At 35.7% G+C, this 21,163-nt stretch overlaps 1 pseudogene; it reads right to left on the bottom strand.

The window, feature by feature from the left end:
- Positions 1-13,083: 13,083 nt before the first annotated feature.
- On the bottom strand, positions 13,084-20,755 carry LOC109074683 (annotated as a pseudogene).
- Between the last annotated feature and the right edge of the window lie 408 nt (positions 20,756-21,163).

Here is a 21,163-nt window from a genome sequence, read left to right as displayed (position 1 = left end):
ACTTCAGTCTTATCTATACCTCCTGAGGTTCTTTCTGGTAGAACTAAAAATGTCCTGTTGGTACATTAGCCTATAGCATTATTAGGCCTGCGGTTATTATTTCTGAATGTAATAAAATGCAACTCTCACAAAATTGTAATTAAATTTTTTAGCGTGTTTTATGTGTCATGTTTTTTTATCCAGCTTTTATTTTTTCCATTGCATCTAAAAATGACTTTGTGCATCACATTTCACAGTTGTGACAAAACAAATATAACTTCAGATCTGCTCTGCGATGCTCAGCTGTGGACGATTTCAAAGTGTTTGATATAAAGGTTGCTGTCACATTTTTATACAGGAATTGTTCATTAAAAAAAAAAAAATAAATTATATTTGTTAGTTTTATGCTAACATGCAATCAAGGTCTTGGATACTATACAAGACACAAGTTCATTTAGGCTATTTAACATGCATGTGACACTGTCACCAAAAAAAACATTTTAATATAACCAGTTTCAACTTATAAACTTAAAACTTAGTAACTCGCGTTACTGTAATGAGTAGCTTTTTTTGTGTACTTCTAGTTTTTTAAAGTAATTTTAAAATCTGTAATATGTACTTTTACTTAAGTATATTTTCGCTACATTTTTAAAAACAACATTAATTACTGAGTAGTTACAAAAACAAAAAAAAAAACAAAAAAAAAAAATTTTTTTCGCTCCCTGGAAACTGTACTGCAGTAAATAAGGGCAGGAGGGAGGGGCAAACTGGCGCTAAAATTCACAAGAAAGATGCAGAAGGACAGACAAGGCGTTAGGGACAACCGTTTTCCAGCAGACACCGCTGAAAACGAAACCCCCGTCATATCTGAAGTTGAACATCGAAGCAAAATGAAGTGAACCCCTGGCCATATTTTATGCTTTATTACGCATGTAAGCTGCGCTTACCTATGGGGGAGACCAACTAGCAGCTTAAAAAATCTCGACAAGACATCAACCCTTCGCAAGCATGTAGAGTAAGCTAACATAATTGCATCGCGTTGCATTGGTGGTTAAAATGAGCCTTTGACATTTTAGCAAGAGGTTTTGCAACAATTAGCCAAAAAAGACAGTGGTGCGGAGTGGGCGATATATATCGTCTGCGATAATATCATAATTTTTCATACCGTTCTTTCACTGTGTGATACAGTCTTGTAAAATGCATTTTAGAATGATCACAAAATTGAAGATATAGGGCAGAAAATTTTGCATATGTTATATAATTTCATATAGTAAATCAAAATCAGACAAAGAATGCCGTCTTTTCCAGCCAAAAAATCATCATGTTACACACACACACCACAAACACACATATATATTATATATAGATATATATCATATAATATATTACAACAGGTCATAAACAAGTTAATTAAGAGACTTGCGTTTTTAGACACCATATTGCCTGTTTTTTGCTCTATTTCTACACAACAAAAAATTAATTCCAAACACACAGCCACCAAAGCACAGTTTTACAACATGACAGTGTTTCGTTTCCTGAATTAATCAACCGTTTAAATGATTCGGTTCAATCGCAAAAGACTCACTATTACCGTGACTCGCTGACACATAACTGGCCATTTTTAATTTCACATTTAAAGTATTTTTTGATTTTTTTTTTTTTTTTAATAATTAATTTCTTATCATTTCAAATGAGTATTCAACATTTTGTGTCTTGTATATCAAAACATTATTCATGCATTTGTAACTGCAGATTAAATGCATTCTTGTCCTCCCACTAAACAGTGTGGTAAATACATCTAAATAATGCCACTTCCGATGAAGCTTCTGCATTTCCTCTGCATTGAAAAGATGAGTTTGTTGATACTGATTTGCTGGTAACAGCCCAAATGTCTTATTATTCTAAATAACTGATTCCTTTAATTAAAAACAACTAGTTTGAGATTTGCCTCCCTCCCACTGTTAAAATGTAACTAAGTAATTTTTACTCTGAGTAAATTTTTAAATGAGGCTACTTTTTACTTTTACTTGAGTAGAAATTTTAGACTGGTACTTTTACTTTGTACTTATGTAAAAATTTTCATTAATGTAATGGTACTTTTACTTGAGTAGAATATTTTTGGTACTCTTTCCACCTCTGATTTTAACGTCAGTTTAATAGTATTGAAATTCAAGTTGAATCTAGATAAAAAAAGGTTTTAATTGCTTAAATTATTTCTATGAATTAATAAGTTAGCATGACTTTTTCATCATAGCATTTTTTTACGAGCTGTATTCGTTTTTCTGAAACCAAGCACCCGCACTTTTTTCTTTTTAAAATCTGAGATTTCGCGCGCATTTTTTTCCATATCTCCTACAACCTACAAATACAAATAAGGGCTAATAGAGGTTCTTTCTTTTAATTATTATTTATAATGTTTATTCTTGAAGAAAATAAGTATTTATTCTTTAATAAAATAAGGGACGATCCAAATATTTGTAATGTACAATAATATATCTGCCTGAAGTTAAAAAGTTATATTTGTTTTGATTCATCCATTTATGTAGGCTACAATTAGCCTATTCTAAAAATAAAAATAAAAATAAATAATGTCATAAAAAATGCCATCGGTCTGATAAATTTTACCATTAAGAATTGGGGTAGTAATTTAGGAGGTGAAAATACAGTGAAATTACAAATGGCATTGGATTTTAAAGCATGACAACTGAAGGTCTATGAAACATTCCATGATGCATTTTTTTAAACAATGGCACTTAAAGTGTTTCAACTAAAATAATTATTTCAAGCCCATATAGCCTCAGTGAAAGCCCCAAAAAACAGTGAATACAAAAATAAATGCATACTTTTCAGTGAAAGAAACACTGAGAGTATAAGTTAAAGTTTCTCTGGTTTTTGGGTTTGTACTTCATATAATGAGCTACAAGTTTAAGAATAGCCTACACTATTTTTTTTTTTTTTTACTCTCTATTTAAAGGAGCTATGTGGAGGTTTTTACTTAAAAAAATCTTTAAGATAGAGTTTTCAAATTTGTACATGTATGAGCCAACCATGGTGTAAAAAAAAGAATGACACCCTTGACTGTCCACCACGGTTGCCTCTATCAGCCTGTAGGCTCAATTGTGTGTGGAGGAGTCGGGCCCGAATTGGGCGCGAAAATTCACAAAATGTGACATCATGCGCGTTCCTCGTCTACTTTGGCTTACAACCGTACGGCACGCCAGCCATTATAGTAAGCAGGCGGCAATAGTGTTTTCAGATGGACTCTGTGGATGGAAAGAAGCGACCAGCCTCCGGCAGCACAATTCAGGACACCCACGGACACTCCTCGTAAGTAAAAATAAAAAAAAAAAAAAAAAACGTATCTAGTGTGGCATTTTTAAAAGAGAGAGCGTGCGCACTAAGAATGAGCATGAGACTGGCTGCAGTTCCTCTAAAGGGGCCACTTGGTGTCAGTAATGGTTAGACATGTTTCAGAACCTACGCAATGTCTCCTTTAACAGCATCAACTTACAATGAAATATGTCGCTTCCTTCATGGGCAGACTGAATATTTTCTCTGCCTTGCCAAATGTTGGGTCAGTTTGCGCGAGTCCCACGTGCTGTGAAGCGGGAAAGCAGCTTACGGAGGTTTCCGCCTGGTCTTAAAGCCTTCCGCAAACACCTACGTTCACAAATAACAATGATTTTGGCAAAAATAATGATTAATAATCAATTGATAATTTGTTATTATTTTGGTCTAGTGTGAAAATAATAATACTGGCTGCCTGCGGAAAAATAATGAAAGAAAAGAGTAAGGCTGCTGTGAGTGCAGGCATGTTTCAACCCAGTAACATGACAACACAGCGTTCCTCACCAGCCAAAAAACAGACCGAGTTCAGTCCAGCTGGAGGGGGTTGGGGTTTGGAGTAGAGTTCTGTATAGCTTGTGGGGGGTCGAGATAAAGGTGCGAATTTCTTGCTCTTTCATATGGACAGTGCCTTATGAGGGTTTCAAACTTGCAGAACAGTGTTTTAGGACAACTTTAAAGGAAAGGTTTGATCCACTTCAAAATGTTGACTACTCTGTATAGCGCAATAAAGTTTATTAGTTATTATAACTTAATTTCAGAGGAAGTTTGCCCTTAACTTAAAAAAACAATAAAAAAAAAAACTGTTGCATTAGGGCTGGGCGATAGGCCTATGGCCTAAAAAAAATCCCCGATTGATTTTTTCACAAAAAAATCCGATTTACAATTTAAATAGATTTTTTTTTTTGCTTCCCTACTTAAAATCCATGTTCAAATGACAAAGAAATTGTTTCAAACAAGTTTTAATATAACAATATATTATTTTTTAATACTAGCCCATCATGCATCTACCATCCACTCGGCGTTTAAGAGCTGTTCAGATTAAAACTGGCAACTCCGCATCCGCATGAGTCAGTGTCATGGACGGGGGACAGACCAAGTGTAGCCTAAACCTATTTTCTAGTCTATATTTTCATCTCGTTATGTCGCTGGTTTATGGTTATGTATTTATTTTTATTTCTTATATCAATTATTTGTCAAATATAGCAGACACTGTTCTACCGTGTCCTACACCGGACAGCCTTGTTCATATAGGGCGAAACATCTCTCTCACTCGGCAGTAAAGTAGGGCCTATGTGAGCGAAGTGGAGCAGCAACAGTTTCCCTCCGCGCTCCGAGCATTTAATAATCACTCCGCTCTGCGTTCACTGATACCAGAAACACTGCTCCGCCTTCACTCCGTGGATAAAGTTGAAATGTTATGTTCATAATAGCTTATAAAAATAAATAAAAATAAATAAATAAATGAATTAATTACAGGAGAGTTTCAAAGGGGATTAGGCCATGCAAACTTTTTGTCCTACCAAACTAATAAAATTGTCAACATTAAAAGGTAAAATTGCTTGCTTTCTGCTGTGCAAAATTTAGTTTGTAATGAAAATACCAGTTTACATTTTCCGTCAGTTATTTTATCGACAGATCGATGCATTTGTTACAGATTTTCTGCTCATTCAAAATCAGATACAGATGAAGTAGCCTACTGTAAGATTACATTGTTTGAATGCATTATTGCGACAGCGATTGCGTGTGAATGTGTTGTATCTGTTTAAATCGTGCTTTAACCCGAAAATAATCAGTAAAAGGAAGACAAACTTCCTTGAGAACTAGCCTGTAACATCCCGCTCGACTATTGCCGTCATTATAATCTTCTGATCGGAGAGATTATGTGTATCAAGCTAAAATATGTTTATCATTGTGAATTCTTGCTAAATATGCAGTTATATTCGGGCTGTTGGCATGAATTTATTCGTGATGGAGCGGTGCTGGAGCGAGTGAAAACCACGACGCTCAGACTCTCCTCGCTCCAGTCAGAATAACCCCACTCATGGACTCGCCTTTAAAGAGAAATACAACCTTCACAGATGACATAATGCTTTCGTTTTGAATTGATTCATTTAAAAAGACATTTCAAGCTTTCTGTAGATATATTTCTCATGTATGTGAGAGACACCCAGATTTTCAGTTATTTCATTATTAGGAAAAAATCACGTGACCGAGAGGGCGCCTCCCTGTCATACATGCGCATTAATAATTTTTGCACAAACACTTGAATATGAATAATAATTCACATTTGCATATGCATTACAAAGTAAATCATGTTTTTTACATGCAATTATCCAAAATAAAAACAAACAAGATTTGGAATGAAGATAAAATATGTAGACAAATAAGAATAAATGCTGCACGGTGCACTCAGCATCACGCGCAGAGCAAAATCTTGCACTGATAGTTTTACGGAATATTATACACAGCTGCATTTAAATGTGGCTGCAATTTATTTTTTTATTTTTTTATTTTTTTTTACTTAAATGATATGAAAGCAAGTAAAGAAGGCTCCCTTTAAAATCACTGAAGTTGTCAATTAATGAAGCTCTTTTTTTACATGTGTGTATTTTGTTGATTATAATGACTTGAGTTTAATCATGAGGACGTTTTATTAATCCGTCCATTCTTTAGAGTTTCAGTGATTTAGTTAAATCGTGCAGGTTTAATTTATTTGTTTCTTGTTTTAATTAGGCCTAAATAAGGGGAACGAAATTATACAGTGCCTCACGTTTTACTAAAATAAAGAAAATAATTTATAAAACAACGCAAGCCTAGCTCACAATAGGCTATCACTTTTAATGCTCCAATGCAAAATAAACCACATTTTCTTTTTTCATATTATATAAATAATACTGCACACTATTTAAATGTGTCTAATCTAAAATATGGTGTAGAGAAAATATAAGCACAGGCTCATAGGCTTGAGATTTATCCTGCTTGAATTCGTTCTAAGAAACGCACATATCTTCATAAGGACTAAACTTTCATCTGTGAATATTAGATATTTTTTCTTTCATTTTCCCCGACTGCAGTCAAATATAACACTTCGGTGAGGCAAAGCTGACGTCTATTTGCGAAAATGTGTGCTTTGATGCGATTGGTTTGAAAACTTAAGATTAAAGCACCACTCAACGGTCAAAAGCTGCAAATGCACTTTACAGACGCCGCGGCGGTAGAACCAACGTTTTGGATGGCCACCTACTGTACATTGGGGTTGGTTAGTTCAGCAGGACAAATTGTGCACAAACAAACAGGAAACCGGTTTGGAGGGATTTGAACGGCATGGGGTGGACAGTGACGTCACTTCCCAGAATTCTGCTTGTTTTTTCTAAGAAGGGGAAATATATTTGATGCTCATTTCAACAGCACTAATCAAGCACAAACTAATGACACCAGTTTAGTGCGATTTAGACACTGGGGTGGAAAGTGACGTCACAGCTGCCGTCTAAAGAAGGAAAATCGATACAGCATTTGTTTTAACGGCACAAACTCAACACAAACAAACTGCACCGATTTGGGCAACATGGGGTGGATGTCACATGGTCAAAAATAAAAAAAAGTTTAATATATCAAACACCAAACCACACCGGTACAAATGATTGGCATAGTTTTGGTGATTATTTCTTTTTATGTGGTGCCAACTTCACGGAAGTACCTTCCAGATGTCATCAGATGAGTGTATTACCAGTACATTCTCTCACTAAGATGAATCAGAAAATGTAGTTTAAAGATCTTTATTTCATTCAGCTTGTCATTTAATTTATATGACCAACATATTATCATTCGGTTATACAGTGTGGCATTTCACAGCATGACCGAAGTTTAACTACTATTTTGATTCCAAGTCATCAATGTATGAAATAGAATGATGCCTCGATACCAGCTGCATTCAATTAAAGTCCCCAGTGGAGGTCCAGACAATATTTTATATACATATATACAGTAGGTGGCCAACCAAGATGATCTTCCTGCCTCTGCAAGTGCCGCCGCCGCCGCGTCTGCAAAATGCATTTGCAGCTTTTGACTGCTGAGTGGCGCTTTAACCACAAGTTATCAAACAAGCGCATCGAAGCACATTTTCGCAAATAGCCGTCAGTTTTCCCTCACCGATGTGTTATACATTTGACCACTGTAGTTAAAATACTTAATATTAACAGATGAAAGTTTAGTACTAATGAGTTATGTGCATTTCTTAGAACGAATTCAAGCAGAATAAATGTCAAGCCTATGAGCCTGTGCTTATATTTTCTCTAAGCTACACAGTATTACACCATATTTTAGATTTGGCACATTTAATAGGTGTGCAGTATTATTTATATAATATGAAATATGTGTAATATTATTCTAAACAAATTGTGGTTTACTTTGCATCGAAGCGGTAGCCTATTTTAGTGTGCTAGGCTACATGGATTTATATGCAAAATGTCAATATTCTCACATATTAGGCCTATAATATTATCATTTATATTTAAAAATTCCTTTAATAAAACAACATGCATTTTTGTCACGCATTACTTTGTTATTCGCTACCTGTCATTTATTTTGACAGATAACTTCTTGGGAAAAAGATATTTGTCTGTACACTGATTAAGAAATTGTTGCATGTTTTATAAATTATTTTCTTTATTTTAATAAAACGTGAGGCACTGTATAATTTTGCTCCCATTATCTAGGCCTAATTAAAACAGGAAACGAATAAATTAAACCTGCACGATTTAGCTAAATCATTGAAACTCTAAAGAATGGACTGATTAATAAACGTCCTCACGTTTAAAACTCAAGTTCTCTCATTATACTCAACTCTCATTACAATATGTAAAAAAGAGCTTCATTAATTGACAACTTCAGTGATTTTAAAGGGAGCCATCTTAAATTATATGAAAGCAAGTAAAGTAAAAAAATAAATAGATTAATTGATTGTACATTTAAATGCAGTTCTGTATCATATTCCTTAAAATATCAGAGTGCAAGATTTGCGCAGCGCACATGAAGCTGAGTGCGACGCACAGCATTTATTCTTATTTGTCCACATATTTTATCTTCATCACAAATCTTGTTTGGTTTTATTTTGGATAATTGCATGTAAAAAATTATTTACTTTGTAATGCATATGCAAAATGTGAATTATTATTCATATTCAAGTGTTATTAAATTATTAATGCACATGCATGACAGGGAGGCGCACTCTCGATCAATTGAATTTTTTCCTGATAATGAAATAACTTAAAATTGTGGTGTTTCACATACATGAGAAATATATCTATAGAAAGCTTGAAATGTCTTTTAAAACGAACCAATTCAAAACGAAAGCATTATGTAATCTGTGAAGGTTGCATTTCTCTTTAAAGGCGCGTCCATGTGAAGAGAGTCAGCACTGTGAATTTCATCTTGCAGCTGACAAGAAAACATTTGTTTATTAATAAATAATTAAAATGTCTCCTTTTTCATAATTATTAGGCTACTTCTGCCTGTGCTTTGTGGCAAACTTCAGCATGTGCTTGAGCGCGGAATATATTAAGGCTCATTATGGATTATAGATGTCAATTTAATATAAACCTGAGATTAGTTGAATAATGACAAATGAACGACTAGTAACTAGAAAAATCTTACGTGGGGGCAGACCTATTAAATACCCTCTAGACAGCTCTGTTAATGTTTTAAAGCTTTTTATTATATGCATTTGCATAAATTCTGCTTTCAAAGCGGTCCGTAATGGAGAGATGCTTTAACAAAGATTTTTCCTCTGAAACACAAAAACAGAAGTTTTGAGAATGGCCAACCCTTCTCTGCAGATATTGTTGCTTCTGGTTTGTGCATTGTAAATCACAGAAAGTCTACAAAATATATTGTCTCCCAAAAACTCTGGTGTTTTTTGTCATGTCCGTAATTCATGTGTATTTCCCAAAAACTAATAAACTATATTGCGCTAAACAGTAGTCAACATTTGAAGTGGATCAAAACCTTTCTTCAAAGTTGTCCTAAAACCAAAATGAGGAGGCATTTTTCCTACTTTTCCTAAACCTGCTCTTCAAGTTTGAAACCCTCTTAAGACACTAACCATATGAAAGAGCAAGAGGTTCACACCTTTATTTCAACCCCTACAAGCTATAAAGAACTACCCCAAAAAACCAACCCCCTCCAGCTGAACTGAATTCGGTCTGTTTTTTTGGCTGCCAGGAACGGTGTGTTGTCATGCTACTGAGTTGAAATATGCCTGCACTCACAGCAGCCCTACTCTTTTTATTCATAATTTTCTTGCAACCCATATTAGTATTTTCACCAGACCATAATAATAACAAATTGATAATTAATCATTATTTTTGCATAAATCATAGTTATTTGTGAACGTAGGCGTTTGAGGAAGGCTTTAAGACCAAGCGGAATCCTCTGCCAGCTGCTCCCGCTTCACAGCGCGCGCGCTAACTGACCCAGCTTCACCATCAGCAAGTTTTGATTTTACAAAATCAGTTTGAGGCGAATACAATTATTGATCATGAGCCCAACATTTAGCAAGGCAGGAAAACTTTCAGTCCACCTGAAAGAAGACGTATTTCATTGTAAGTTCATGCTGTTAAATAGAGAGTTAAAAAAAAATAGTGTAGGCTATTCTTAAATTTGGACCTCATTATATTGAAGTACAAATCCAAACACCAGAAGAAAACTACACTCTCTAACTGTTCTTTCATTGAAAGTATTCAATTTATTTTATTCACTCTCAGTGTTCTTTTTATTGTATTTTATTTTTATAAGTATAAGTGCCATTGTTTAAAAAAAATGCTTTATTGACTAACGTTTCATAGACCTTTAGTTGTTATGCTTTAAAATCCCATGCCATTTGTATTTTTACAGTATGTTCACCTCTTAAATTACTACCCCAATTCTATAATGGTAAAATTTACTCATGCCGATGGCATTTTTTTATGCCATTCTTTAGTTATTTTTTTTTTTTAGAATAATTGTAGCGTACATAAATGGGTGAAGCAAAACAAATATGATAACTTTTTAACTGCAGGCAGATATAGGCCTATATTATTATACATTACAAATTATTCTGTCCCTTATTTTCTTAAAGAATAGACACTTATTTTCTACAAGAATAAACATCATAAATAAAGAATAAAAGAAAGAATCTCAATAAGCCCTAATTTTCCATTTCTGAAGTTAATTGGCAACTCTAATGTTGATGTAATTATCTTTTGACTCCCCGACAGCGGCACCTTCCTAAAAAAACAAACAAAAAAACCCTCAGTTGTAGGAGATATGCGAGCGAATAATAGATATAAAAAAGAAAAAAAAAATGGGTGCTTGGTTTTCAGAAATGGAAAAGGAAAAAAACGGGTGCTTGGTTTTCAGAAATGGAAAAGGAAATTTATTTATAATTAAATAATTGATTAGCAATTAAAACTAGTGTTGCGCTTTGGTCATGTGACGAAAATTATGACTAAATATCGTTGTCAACGAACCTTTATCATGTGACGAAAAACGAGACGAGACGCAATGTAAATTTGTTCTCGTTTAGGTCATGTGACGATGAGTGTAATCCCAAATGTACAAATGCAATATCGTTGACGAATAAAAACGAGAGGGACTAAATGTGGTTTACAAAATATGGCCAAAAATGGAATTATGCTAAAATGGCTGGATTAACGCATCAAACACAGACAACTTTAAGCAAATAGGTGTATATTTTTTAATATCTAAATTGAATTTAAGTCTATTTTTACACTTTCATTTTCGTTGACCAAAACGAAACTAAATGTTTTAATGTTAATTTCGTCTCATTTAGTCATTATTATTATTATTTTTTGCATTAAGCTGCTTCTGTTTTCACACAAACGCCAACCAGATGTCATGTTTCCTCAAGTCCCCACTCGCGGCATTTAGAAGATGACAACAAACACGCAAGTCGCCGTGCACTCAAAGGATTTATACTTTTGCCTGGCTCCGCTGACTGCGAGCGCACCTTCCCAAACAGACGAAGCTTTTATACTTGTCGCGTTTGCTGTTGTACTATTCTTTGAAATGACAGGGGAGCGACAAGGAGTAATTGTCCTCTAAAACCGTCAGGAATAGGCACCGGTGAGAAGTCACTGCTCCGGGTGTGTTTGCCGGCACTACATAATGTTATAGGGCTAACTGTATGTACCAACTAAAAATACCATTTTATTTTTAGTTCCCTTCACTTTGAACAACAAATCCTTCACTTTAAATATAAAAAAATTTATCAGAACAAATTCAAGAATTAGTAAAATATATAGGCTTTTCAAAGGGGTCATGACATGTTTTTTTTTATTTTATATTATGGTCAGTAGTATAATAATATAGTGGCTTAGCTATTGATTCAAAATAATAGTTCATGTTAATAATGAATAATAATAATTTAACAAGCGTGGAACATAAGGTAAGGTGATTTCGGGCTCTCTCATTCTTATATGGGAGAAATCCAAACCATATTCCATATTCGATGACGCAGTCTGTTGTTGTCCCATGTGTTGAAGCTAAACTTCTTATTCATTAGGTAAAATAATAAATATGTAGTTCCCCCGTGTTTCAGTATCGACAGAAAAAATCATAACCCCTTAAAAAAAAAGAAATAGAGCAAAAATATGCCAAAGTGGACCACTGCTCACACCGAATGGCTCGGTGAACAACTGCTTCCAGTGAATATGTGCGCGTGAGGCACGTGCGCAACCAAATTCTCAAATCAAATAGATCAAACAGCTGAAACAGATAATACTCAATTTTTGGTCACACAGTAAAGGCATAATTCGAAAATTCAAAGTGTTAGCAGTTTGAAAAATCAAGAACAATAGCAGAGAATAGCAAAGAATTATTTCTAAATGCTGGACCGTTCTCATTTCACTCTGGTTCATTCTTGGTTAAAAAAAATATGCAAATGAAAACATTTAGCTTTTAATGTGTGTTTATATATATATATATATAGCGAGAGAGAGAGAGAGAGAGAGAGAGGCCTATTAAGTAATGACTGTTTAATAACAACAGCATGCAGTAGGAGCCTTTGTGTAAAGGTCATTCTTTTATTTTGATGTGTAGATGTAGCCTCAGATCCCTCTAATTTTTGATATTACTATATATATATCTAATGGTTTATAAGGATGTTACAATGTTATATATATAGCGAGAGAGAGAAAGAGAGAGAGAGAGGCTCTATCGTGAAGCCCAATAATGAACTGACTAAAAATAACAACAGGCTGGCTGCAGGTAGGCGCCATTTCCCCATGTTAAAATGGTCATTCATGTTTACAGCCTGGTTCAAAAAATGATGATGGTGTAGACTGCTAATTTTGCCTCAGACTCATTTTTTTATAACTCCGTTTAAAAATTATAGTTTCTGCATAATTAACGTGGCCACTGAGTGAAATTGTGCTAATGCCGTTTTAAGGATGGTTAGCAATCCTGTTATCGATTATCCGGGATGACGCGCTGCCAAGATGGCGACGGCCCGCTCTGCACACTTTGTTGCTATTTTATGGGTCGTCCGGACACTACATCCCATATTATTTTTTTTACAGTCTATGTTACAATTGCATTCAGTTCGCAATCCGTCCCTTTGTGCCACCTGGTGGTAGTTTTGTGAATGATTTTAACACGCGACTGACTTGCAGTTAACTGGAGCCCTGCGGCAGTATAACCCATTCTGGTTGTCCACCTATTGTATATACATATACATACATAAACACACACACACACACATTTGTTCGATATTCCTTTTCTATTCAATTCAATTATTTATTTAAATAAATGTTGCTTACAAAATTTCTAAGTTCATTTGGACTAAATGTAAATATAAATGTTTATTAGTTGAAACTACAGCACAGGAGATGGTCAGATGTAGCCTCAAGATAACATGGGTGGATAATGTAGACAGAGGTGAATGATGAAAATAAAAGAAGGTGTACAATCAGATTTGTCCCACACTCAGCAGTGTGAACGTTCACTCAGGTTTGCAGGTGAAGAAATTCTCTTCAGTGTGAATCTCTCATGTGAATTTTTAGACCACATTCATGACTAAAACTCTTTCCACATAGATGACATATAAAACATTTTTCTCCTGAGTAAGTCCTTATGTGGTATTTTAGGCCTGCTTTATGTGTGAAACTCCTTCCACATTGACCACATATGAACTGTTTCTCTCCGGTGTGAATGGTCATGTGATATCTACGGCTTAGTTCTGTTGTGAAGCTCTTTCCACATTGATCACATGTGAACGGCTTCTCTCCTGTGTGAGTTCTCATGTGGTTATTATGAGTGTGTTTATGAGCAAAACTCTTTCCACATTGAGCACATGTGAACCGCTTCTCTCCTGTGTGACTTAACATGTGTTTATTAAGAGTGTGTTTATGAGCAAAACTCTTTCCACACTGAATGCAAGTAAGGCTTCTCTCCAGAGTGAATCCTCATGTGGGAATTAAGGTTGCCTTTATGTGCAAATCTCTGTCCACACTGAGAGCAAGTATAAGGCTTTTCTCCGGTGTGAGTACTCATGTGGGAATTAAGGTTGCCTTTATGAGTAAAACTCTTTCCACACTGAGTGCAAGTGCAAAGCTTCTCTCCGGTGTGAATCCTCATGTGGACTGCTAGGTTTTGTTTTTGATAGAAATTCTTCCCACACTGTTGGCAGGTGAAGGAGCTGTCTTTACTGTGAGTTCTCATGTGGGAATTAAGGTTGCCTTTATGTGCAAATCTCTGTTCACACTGAGAGCAAGTATAAGGCTTTTCTCCGGTGTGAATTCTAATGTGAATTTTAAGGGTTCCACTTTGAGTGAAACTCTTTCCACACTGTTTACAGTTAAAATGTCTCTCTCCAGTGTGAACTCTCATGTGGAGCGTAAGGTTTTGTTTTCGACTGAAACTCTTTCCACAAAGATGGCAGATGAAAAAACTGTTAGATTCCATCTTTTCTCCAATTTTTAAATCATGATCTTTCTCATTCTGCTTTTTCTTTTCCAAATCCTTCAGCTCTTGACTCTCCTCAATCAGGTCTAGAAGAAAAATACAAAAACAGTTTAAAGCATCAAAGTCTACTGGAAAAAAGACTAATGAAAAAGGTGTTACTTGTAATCTCAGTAACTCTTTTCTTTCAAACATTCAACCTGGCAGTTATCAAACTCCTTGCGAAACAGAGCACGACCAAAGTTTTATTTTCCAGCACAACATTCATTTGGACAGCATGAGAATTATACTGCCATTTGTGAACAAGCATTAGCACAGTTTAAGTCTTATCTCACTTTCACTGTTATGCTGATGATACTCAGCTCTATATTTCTTCATGGCCCGGCGAAACATACCAATTTGAAAAACTAACGGAATGCATAGTCGATAATAAAATCTGGATGACAAGTAATTTCTTACTGCTAAATTCTGAAAAAACAGAGGTGTTAATTATAGGGCCTAAAAGCTCTGCATGTAATGACCTAGAACGCTGTCTAAGCCTTGATGGCTGCTCTGTCAATTCATTGTCATCAGTTAGGAACCTAGGTGTGCTATTTGATAGCAACATTTCCTTAGAAAGCCACGTTTCTAGGATTTGTAAAACTGCATTTTTCCATCTCAAAAATATATCTAAATTACGGCCTATGCTCTCAATGTCAAATGCAGAAATGTTAATCCATGCGTTTATGACCTCAAGGTTAGACTATTGTAATGCTCTATTGGGTGGTTGTTCTGCACGCTTAGTAAACAAATCCAGTTAGTCCAAAATGCAGCAGCTAGAGTTCTTACTAGAACCAGGAAGTATGATCATATTAGCCCGGTCCTGTCAACACTGCACTGGCTCCCTATCAAACATCGTATAGATTTTAAAATCTTGCTTATTACTTATAAAGCCCTGAATGGTTTAGCACCTCAGTATTTGAACGAGCTCTTGTTACATTATAGTCCTCCACGTCCGCTCCGTTCTCAAAACTCTGGCAATTTGATAATACCTAGAATATTAAAGTCAACTGCGGGCGGCAGATCCTTCTCCTATTTAGAGCCTAAACTCTGGAATAACCTACCTAACATTGTTCGGGAGGCAGACACACTCTTTGCAGTTTAAATCTAGATTAAAGACCCATCTCTTTAACCTGGCTTACACATAACATACTAATACACTTCTAATATCCAAATCCGTTAAAGGATTTTTAGGCTGCATTAATTAGGTAAACCGGAACCGGGAACACTTCCCACCCGATGTACTTGCTACATCATTAGAAGAATGGCATCTACGCTCATATTAGTCTGTTTCTCTCTTATTCCGAGGTCACCATAGCCCCCAGATCCAGTCTGTATCCAAGTCAGAGGGTCACTGCAGTCACCCGCATCCAGTATGTATCCAGCCCAGATGGTGGATCAGCACCTAGAAAGGACCTCTACAGCCCTGAAAGAAAGCGGAGACCAGGACAACTAGAGCCCCAGAGACAGATCCCCTGTAAAGACCTTGTCTCAGACGACCACCGGGACAAGACCACAGGAAACAGATGATTCTTCTGCACAACCTGACTTTGCTGCAGCCTGGAATTGAACTGCTGGTTTCGTCTGGTCAGAGGAGAACTGGCCCCCCAACTGAGCCTGGTTTCTCCCAAGGTTTTTTTCTCCATTCTGTCACTGATGGAGTTTTGGTTCCTTGCTGGTGTCGCCTCTGGCTTGCTTAGTTGGGGACACTTCATTTACAGCGATATCGTTGACTTGATTGCAAATTATTGCACAGATACTATTTAAACTGAACTGAGCTGCATGATGACATCACTGAATTCAATGATGAACTGCCTTTAACTGTCATTTTGCATTATTGACACACTGTTTTCCTAATTAATGTTGTTCAGTTGCTTTGACGCAATTTTTTTTGTTTAAAGCGCTATATAAATAAAGATGACTTGACTTGACTTAAGATCGGCCTGCATATCAGCCTGGAAAAATCAAAGATCATGAAGATCGGACCTACAGCCGTGCCAGTCATCACTGTAGAGGCGATATCCAGAGTCAGATCGGGAAAGCTTTTCGATGCATCCAGCACATCCGAAGCCTGTTTTATAAAAGACACTCAGAAAAGTGGGAATAAAAGTCCAAATTCTGACTTGAAATAACCCAACATGAGACAACGCTTTCTACACAGGATTTTTTCGGGTTTCTGCGTTCTCTCTATTATACACTAGGGGGCACTATCATGCATGTCCTGAATGAGTCTTGAATGTGCCTATCAAAAACACAGACCAGGAAGACGCAGAAACTCAATGTTTTTCTATTTTTCAATGTGTCTCTATTGGTCAGTGTTAGCTTAGCCTGACAGTTAGCCTGCCTCAGACCAGGGCTGCGTTTCCCAAAAGCATTGCAAGCGCAAGTACATCGTAGACCCATTGCCACCAATGGATCTACGATCAATTTAGGCTTATGATACTTTTGGGAAAAACAGCCCAGGTTATTTTCCCAGCATAAGTTGCCACAGTGAATGAGCTTGATTTATGTTCAATTTGCTTTATGGAACCAAATCATTTGTCAGTCCAGTCCAATTAACTGAAATTAGCCTGGTTTATTTGGTAAACTAGTTTTGTGAAACATGCCTCTTGTCATCAACTTCAATCTCTTTTAAGATCGAGTTTGAGGGTTATGACTTACGCTAATCAAAATGCTGGATCTGAAAGGCACCAATTTGCAGACCCCTCCTTCTCAAGAAAGATTAAATAGGTTCTCTCTAAAACAAAGAAGTGCGCCAAGCTAGGTTGTTGCTCCAAGGTTCCAAGCTCCTATAAACTCTGAGCCCGGGGTTTTTCAATTTTTCCCAATTTCCTGCAGAATTTAGCTCCAACCCTAAAGCACTCTATTTTCACACATTCATTTTGTACTTAAAGGGTTAGTTTACCCAAAAATGAAAATTAGGCTGCGATTTACTCACCCCCGAGGCATCCTAGGTGTATATGACTTTCTTCTTTCAGACGAATCCAGTTGGAGTTATATTAAAAATAGTCTTTGATCTTTTAAGCTCTATTATAGCAGTCAGCGGGTGTTGCATGCATCAGTCTAAAAGAAATTAAATAAAAAGCGCCTATCCATAAAAATAAAAATATCTCTCACATGGCTCCGGGGGGTGAACAAAAGGCCTCCTATAGCCAACCAATGCATTTCTTAAGAAAAATATCCATATTCAAATGTAATAATCACTTTAATCTAGCTTGTACCAACAGTTGTACACGGAAGCAGCTCCGGGCGGATGATGTATGAGGTCTGCGTTGCGCATGCGCCGCTCAGAAGTGATGCACGCGGAAATGCACGGAGAGATCAAACCAAAACAACGCGGAAATGCAGCAGAGAGATCAAAACAAAACTACGGTCACTAATTAGAAGTACAAAATGAGGATTTGTAAAGAAGAATGTCAGAGGATTTCGATATAAGTCAAGAGGAGACTGGTTTTATTTTGCTAAAGTAAGGAAACTTTGCTTCCTTTGATCCTGTAAACAAACACTGGTTTTCACGAGACTCACCGGCGCAGGCGCAACGCTGACCTCATACATCATCCGCCCGGAGCCAATTCTGTGTACAACTGTTAGCGCAAGCTAGATTAGAGTTATTACATTTTGAATATGGATATTTTGAGCATGAACTTGGGTGAACTAACCCTTTAATATACTAAAAATGGCTCTATAGTACAAAGGGGTGTGCGATATTAAAGAAAAATGTGATAACTCTTAAAATGAAGGCAATAATCGATATCTGATACGATAATGCTTTAATTGCCACAGGCTCATATGAAACCCTACTGTTACTGAGTCAGTTCTTTGAACTTCCATAACTATCTAGTGTCATATATACAGTATTTATTTATATGGTTATGTATGTATGTATGAAGAGTTCCTGTAAAACCACAACAAATCCCTTGTGTTTGCACACACTTGGTGAATAAAGCTCATTCTGATTCTAATTTAACTAGCATACATGTTTCACTTTTTGTGAGAAGAAAGCACCACTACAACTTCTGAAAGTGAACGGTAGTGCATTACTCAAGCATTAAATAAAAATGTCATTTTAACTTTAGTGTAGTCATTTTAACACCAGTTTATGACTGAATAATACAAAGGAAAAATAAAACACTGCTTAGTCTTCACTCTATGAACTCACGGATTCTTATTTAAGCTACAAAAGTTATTTAGGCAAAAGCGATGAAGTGATTTTCTCTGTCTTTTGTTCATGGCCCCAAATATTGCAAGCTGTAGCGATATGCATATTGCGATATGTACGTTTGTGATAATTTGATACATTGCACAGCCCTAGTACTTCTTAAGATAAACTTAAAATCATCTAAGTCAACTCAGCTCTGCTATTTTGGGACACCATGAATATGAACTAAAATGTGCTTTTAACAGTCTGTCTCTGTATTTAAAAAATGCATTTAGTTACCACTTGTAGAACACTTGAGTCTACTAGTGTTTGTATTTTGGGTTAAAGTGTATTTGAAATGATAACTAAATACATTTTGTGAAAAGGTACAAGAAGTGACACAGTACAATGCGCCAAAACATACTGGAATGAAACAAAAGATTTCAGATCAACACAAACCAGGTCTGGTATGATTAGCAGACCACCACAGTTTCTAGACCTATAAATGAGGATGGGATAAGGAGTTAATGATGTAAATGGAAAGGGAAAGAAATTGTAGGTATGATTGAATGTGACAGGGCTGTAATGTTTGTGAGGGAGCTGCTTAATATTCACTAAAAGGTTCAAAGCAAACCACAAGGCTGGACTTTAAATTCTTCCAAACCCATATTAAAAGGCAGTGTTGGGCAAGCTACTTGGAAAATGTGGTGAGCTAAGCTAACAGTTGCTCTTCGTTAAATGAAGCTTCACTACACTAAAGCTACAGCCCTGTGAAATGTAGCAAGCTAAGCTACAACAACATGACAAAAGTAGTCTAATCTAATCTATTTCTATAAAAAATTAATAAAAAAATATTTTTTATATTGAACCAACATCATACCAAGTCAATGCTCTCTCAGTGATCAATACAACTGTCAGTCAAGCAGATAGACAGGCATAATAGTTCAGTTTGGTTGTTTATTCAACAACTGTTCCAAACCAATTTGGCAAACAAAAATCAGTATCATGTACAGGGCTGGATTTACATCATATTGTGAAATAAATATAAATATAAATATATATATATATATATATATATATATATATATATATATATATATATATATATACCTCAAAATAATTTTTTGCTGTCAGCCAGAGACCTATTGGTAGTTGGTATTGTGGTTTTATTGTATACAGATACATTTATATAAATGTATGTTTTATGTGCCCTCTAGAAGCTTGCGTTCTGCATGTGAACGTCGCTTGATTGTCCATCCCAAAGAAGCACAAAATCACTTTCACAGACTTTTCCATTAAACGTTCCCTCCTGGTGGAATGACCTGCCCAACTCAATCCCAGCAGCTGAGTCCTTAGCCATCTTCAAGAATCGGCTAAAAACACATGAAAACTTGCCCCTTTTAGACTTGCACTCTATTTATTTATTTACTAACTACTTGTTTTCTTAAAAAAAAAAAAAAAAAAAAAACTAACACTTGCTTCCCTAATCTTTTTGTATTCTATCTTTGTTTTCTTTTTATTATATCATTTAGTATTTGTCTGGTAATGTGATCTCAACAAGTGTTTATACATGAGGCTCCATTTCAAATAAAACCACTTAAATTTGGACACTGACAAGACATTCTTGAAAAATATAAAACCAACCTGTTTGTTCCTCAGTCTCTTCTTGTTTCAGACTGAATACTTCTTCAATCCTGAAGTCTTCACTTTCCTCTTTAATAAACGCCATCTTTATAATCGTGTATCACATGGATCTCAGTTGCTTCAGCAGGTAAACTAAATGATCGGTAGATTACAGTCATTAGATTACACTTCAATGACTTTATTTGCAGTTGGTTTGTAAAAACGGTTTGTTATTTACAGTTTTGTCGTGAGCATGCGGTTATTTGAGTGCCTTAATCAGTGTTTAAAACAACAAGGAGTTTCTAAAAGCTCAGTTTCTCCATCATTACTTTTAAAATTTAATTTCAAAGTTACAATCGTTTCTCACAACCTTTTTTTTAAGAGAAGACTATTAATTAGTTCAGGGCTACTCTGAATTAAATTTTAATGATCAGAAATCAGAAAACGTCCAACAATCTCTTGTCTGAAGAGAGAAACATATAAATGTATAATTATTTTTCACAGAAAGAGTATCTGTAACCTATATTCAGATGAAAACGCTCTAATGTTTCTTTCAGGTGATTCTCCGTCACTTTTTCATTCATATTTTTACTATAAAATGATTCACGATATCGAGAGAGAAATGAGAAGCGGCTTCTCTTTTACTCAGTTACTGATGCGCTTTACTCCAGCAAATAACGAACATTAACGTCAGATCACTACAGTCTTACATTAAACAATAATTAACTCATTCTACATCGTTAGCGTTGACTTAAAAACTCTGAAAGAAAACAAACCTTTCTTCAGCCGAATCACAGACGCAGGAGCGCGACGCAGCCTTGTGACGTCACGGCACCCCTCCAAAATAAAAGTCCCGTTCAAACGCCACCTTATGACGTCACAGCACCCTTCCTGTTCAAATACCAATGTCAGAAGTGCTGGAAATATTGACAGACAAACAATAAAACTCGTGTTCAGAGTTTTATTTTATTAAATACATGTTTAAAAACACGTTGTCTAGTTGTGCTCTGAAAATAACTGCTAAAGAAAGACTGTGCAGCACATCTGGTAGTAGTTATGTTATGATTCTGTCTAAAAGGA

The sequence above is a fragment of the Cyprinus carpio genome, unplaced genomic scaffold (genome assembly GCF_018340385.1).
Source record: "Cyprinus carpio isolate SPL01 unplaced genomic scaffold, ASM1834038v1 S000006585, whole genome shotgun sequence".
NCBI classification, from domain to species: domain Eukaryota; kingdom Metazoa; phylum Chordata; class Actinopteri; order Cypriniformes; family Cyprinidae; genus Cyprinus; species Cyprinus carpio.
Note: the sequence above shows the minus strand (reverse complement) of the source record. Positions and strands in the feature narration are given on the sequence as shown.